Source organism: Orycteropus afer, unplaced genomic scaffold (assembly GCF_000298275.1).
Source record: "Orycteropus afer afer isolate SDZICR_OR568_19922 unplaced genomic scaffold, OryAfe1.0 scaffold00019, whole genome shotgun sequence".
Lineage (NCBI taxonomy): Eukaryota > Metazoa > Chordata > Mammalia > Tubulidentata > Orycteropodidae > Orycteropus > Orycteropus afer.
This window is the reverse complement of record NW_006921606.1, coordinates 419,802-425,151: the sequence shown is the minus strand read 5'-3', so window position 1 is coordinate 425,151 and position 5,350 is coordinate 419,802.

Here is a 5,350-nt window from a genome sequence, read left to right as displayed (position 1 = left end):
GGATTTTACCCCTTTCTCCTGTTCTTCCGACCTGCCACTCCATCCTTTGGGCCATTTTAATTTTTTGGCTCTGAGCGATGAACCACTGCCTACTACCAGATGGTGTGAATTGGTTCTGTTGTCATCTGTCTCTGTCTGACTGAGAGGTTGTTTGAATGTTTCTGTGATGCTCCAAGATCTAGGTTGCGGAGTCTGAGTGGGCCCTCAGTTGATTTCTGTGTGAAGTTGGATTGGCATAACAATGTGGCTCTGCCCTCTGCTCTGGGGTTTCTATGGAGACACCTTAGCCAAAGACTAACTTAAATCCCTGAGAGGGGAGCAGACAACTGGGCATCTGACTGGTCCTCAGGACATGTCTTCAGTGTGATTACTTTTGGAGAATTGACTTGCCCAAAGATCTGAGTGCTGCACCAGAGTTTTCTGCATCACTGGCACAGGGAAAAATCATGGTACCACATCAGAAACTCCTCACAGTCCGGGAGTTTGGTTGCTCGGTGACGCCTGACATCCTATCTCCCTTGATGGTCATTCCGCGGAGGGTCATTCCTCATTTGACTGTCTAACATCAGGTGGAGGCATCCACCTACGTAAAACAGTCCCACTGGCATAGGGTTCTGGGAACCCTATCCGAAGAACTCAGAACCAATGGGTAATCAAAACTCCAAAATCGATCCAACAATTCCTCTGGGGGTGTTTATTAACAAACCTTAAGACCTTGCTACTAGACCAGGACATCTGCCCCAAACGCCTCATCTTTTACTCCACCACGGCATGGCCCCAGTACACACTGGACAATGGCTCTTGCTGGCCAGAGCATAGGACTTTTGACTTTAATATCCTTACAGACTTAGACAATTTTTGCCGATGCACAGGCAAATGGCCGGAAGTCCCCTATGTCCAAGCCTTCTTTTGTTTGCGCTCCTGACCCTCATTATATATGAAATGTACTACCACCCAAATCCTCCTTGCCTGCGAAGACCCCAAACCTCGCAAACCCATGCCTCTCTCCCCCTCTGAAACCAATCCAACAATTTCCTCTTCCTCCTTTTCTGACCCACTGTAAAACCTTTCCCCACCCCCAGACCCCCTCCTTATGCTGCAGCACAACCCCCTCTCCTCCAGGTAGTTCCATCCTCCCTTCCCCTTACTCCTACAGCTCCTTATCCTCCCGTCTCACCTACCTCCCCAGACACCACCTCTTCCTCTGCCTCTCCCACCCTTTCCTCTCCTGTGAGCCACCACATTTGTTCCCAGCAACTTCTTTGCCCCTTACATGAAGTTGCTGGGTTTGAAGGAATTGTACACGTCCAAGCCCCCTTCTCCCTTGCTGATTTATCCCAAATTGAAAAATGCTTAGGCTCTTTTTCAAATGACCCTAGTACTTACATGAAAGAGTTCCAACACCTATCTCAGACCTATGATTTAACTTGGCATGACATATATGTCATCCTCTCCTCTACCCTCCTCCCAGACGAAAAAGATAGAGTCCTCAGTGCTGTCTGAGACCATGCTGATCAAACCCACCTAACAGATAACACCATGCCTGTTGGAGCAGACACTGTTCCGGCGCAAAACCTAGGCTGGGAGTACCAGCCTGACACCCAGTCTGGATGGACTGGGAGATACCACAGAGATAAAATGCTCCAATTCCTCCTGGCAGGTCTACAAGCTGTCTCTCATAAAGCAGTCAATCTTAACAAGCTCTGAGAGATTACCCAACTTCTGGATGAGAATCCAGCCATCTTCCTGAACCGATTAACCGAAGCCCTTACCCAATTTACCCATCTAGACCCCCCCTCTCCGGCTGGAGCCACGGTCCTAGCCACTCATTTCATAACCCAATCATCTCCTGACATTAAAAAGAAACTAAAGAAAGCTGAAGAGGCACCCCACACTCCCATTGGAGACTTAGTAAATATGGCCTTTAAAGTCTTTAACACCTGAGAGCAGAGGCAGATAGGGAAGCCAGGACCCACCAGAAGGCTGCCTTGCAGGCCAATGCCTTGCTAGTGGCCCTTAGGCCAGCACATAGTGACAGAAGACCTCCTTCCTCGGCGGCTCCCCAATCCTGCTTCAAGTGCGGTAAGGAAGGGCACTGCGCCAAATCCTGCCCTCAGCCCCAATCGGCTGGATCCCGACCACCCCCCAGCCCATGTCCAGCATGTGGTTTAAATGGACATTGGAAGAGTGACTGTCCCTCTGTGTCAAAGCACGGAGGGCCATCCTCCCCATCCACTAACCTGCTGTTGACAATGTTGGGCCTGGCCACTGATGACTGAGGGAGCCTGGACTCAACAACCCCGATCACTCTCACTGAGCCCAGGGTCACTATCAAGGTAGCGGGTAGGTCAATCTCCTTTTTGATTGATATGGGGCCTACCTATTCTGTACTTCCCTCCTTCTCAGGACCATGTTTCCCTTCCTCAGTCTCCATTATGGGAATTAACAGGCAACCCTCAAACCCCCCCACAACAGGCCCCATCACCTGTTTAATAGATAACAAAATTCTCTCACACTCATTTCTCATTATACCAACCTGCCCTACCCCTCTTTTGGGATGAGATTTCCTCGCAAAAATTAAAACCACTCTAACTTGGGCTCAGGATCACTCTGCCTCTCTCCTACTATCACTGACTACTACTACCTCCTCACAAGCACCAGCTTTCCCCATGTCCCCTAACCTTGTTGATCCATGCATATGGGATGCCTCTTCCCCATCCACCACCTCTCATCACCCCCCTGTCATGGTACATTTAAAGGATCCCACACAGTTTCCATCCAAACCTCAATTTCCTATCTTCCGCATGCACCGACACAGCCTGAAACCTCTTATACAGTGCTTCTTATCTAAAGGACTCTTAATCCCCACTCAATCCCCATGAAATACCCCTATTTTATCAGTAAAGAAACCTAACAGGTCCTACCGGTTAGTCCAAGACCTTCGTTTTAACAACAATGCCATAGTTCCCCTGCATCCCGTTGTCCCTAACCCTTATACCTTACTCTCCAGTATTCCCCTACAACCACTCGTTTTTCAATTTTAGATCTCAAGGATGCCTTTTTCACAATCCCCCTAGACCCCAAGTGTTACAACCTTTTTGCCTTCATTTGGGAAGATCCTGACACTCACACCTCCAGCTCACATGGACAGTCCTCCCACAAGGATTCAGGGATAGTCCAATTCACTTCAGACAGGCACTGGCTAAAGACCTACTAGACTGCAACCTCTCCCCATCCGTTCTCGTACAATACGTCAATGACCTTCTCCTATGTAACCCCTCCTTAAAACATTTGACTACACACACTGCCACTCTTTTAAACTTCCTAGCAAAAAAAGGGTACCGCGTTTCACCCTCTAAAGTCCAGTTATCTACTCCCTCTGTTATTTACCTTGGCCTCAGGCTCACACCCACCGCCTGGGAACTCACCCTGGACAGAAAGCAAGTAATACGAGATCTACTACCCCCTACCTCTGCCGACCAAATCCTATCATTCCTCAGACTAGTTGGGTTCTTTAGACATTGGATCCCTAACTTTTCCCTTCTGGCCAAGCCCCTCTATGATGCAGCCAAGGACACACCCATTGGTCCCCTTCAATCACTGCAACTCATTAAGGCCTCCTTCACCACCCTAAAGAATCACCTTTTACAATCTCCACCTCTTCATCTCCCTAATTCTACCAAACCTTTTTTTTTATTCACCGACGAGTGCCAAGGGACGACTCTGGGAGTCCTTACCCAACCTCACAGTCCCTTCCCCTCCCCAGTAGCCTACCTATCCAAACATCTAGATCCCACAATACGAGGATGGCAACCCTACTTAAGAGCACTAGTGGCAGCAGCAGTTCTTACACAGGAAGCATTCAAATTAACCATCCACTGCCCTCTTCATGTATTTTCCTCACACAGAATAAAAGACCTTTTATTCCACCGTTCCCTTTCCCTCCTATCCCCATCTCACCTTCAACTCTTCCACCTTACCTTTATCAAGAATCCCGGTGTTCATTTGGCCCAGTCTCCACCCCTTAACCCAGCCACACTGCTACTAACACATGACCCACCACACTCCCACTCTTGCACAGAAATTCTAGACACCTTGCCTACTTCTCCTAACTCCTTATCTGACCAGCCTTTAACACACCGAGATATCACCCTCTTTGTTGACGGCAGCTTGGCTGTAGACTCCCATGGGCAACGTAGGGAAGCATATGTTGTTGTCACCCTGACTGATATTGTAGAAGCCCATACTCTCCCCAAAGGTACCTCATCTCAGAAGGCCGAACTGGTCACCCTCACCAGGGCCTTACACTTAGGAAAGGGATGGGCGGCTAACATTTACACGGATTCCAAGTACGCATTCATTATAGCGCACTGTCATGGCCCTGTATGGGAACAACAAGGGTTTCTAATGGCCAAAGGTTCCCTCATAATTAACGCCAAGCTCATTCTCCAACTCCTAAATGCCCTCCAACTACCGTCCAAAGTGTCTATCATACATTGTAAAGGACATCAAACTGACAATTTCTTAGTTACCCAAGGCAACAACAAGGCAAATTCCACAGCCCGAAACCTTACCAGAGACTCTCTGAACCCACCAACCCCCATCGTGTTCCTGTCACTCCCCTCCATCCATCTGCAGTACATCCCTGAAGAACTGACACACTGGACGGAAAAAGGAGGGACTCACTCCCCTGAAGGATGGCTCTTCCTTCATAACAGACTCATCCTTCCTGACTCCCAAGCAGAGTCCCTTGTTCATATGATTCATGATTCCCTCCACATAGGAACCAAAGCCCTGAAACATTTCCTACAACCTCTTTTCATATTGCCTTTACTCATAACCTCTATTGAATCTGTTCCACTTGCACTATTTGCATATCCACTAATCCTCAGGGAAACCTTAAACCAACCTTCCCCTCTCATCAGATGAGAGAACACCTACCTGGTCAGGATTGGCAAATCAATTTCACTCATATGCCATCTCACAAGTCTTTCAAATACCTTTTCACACTTATAGACACCCTAACCAGGTGGCTGGAAGCCTTCCCCACAAAAAAATGAAACTGCAGCTACAGCAGCCAATATCTTAATAACTCACATCGTCACTCGGTTTGGACTACCATCCTCTATACAATCAGACAATGGGCCAGCTTTTGTTTCACAGATTACCCAACAAGTCTCCTCCTCCCTAGGGAGCCACTGGCTCCTCCATATCCCCTACCAACCTCAATCATCAGGTAAAGTCAAAAGAGCCAATGGCCTTATCGAAACTCACCTTATCAAACTCTCCTTAGAGCTCTGTAAATCTTGGATAGACCTCCTTCCATTTGCCTTAGCACGCATAAGAGCAA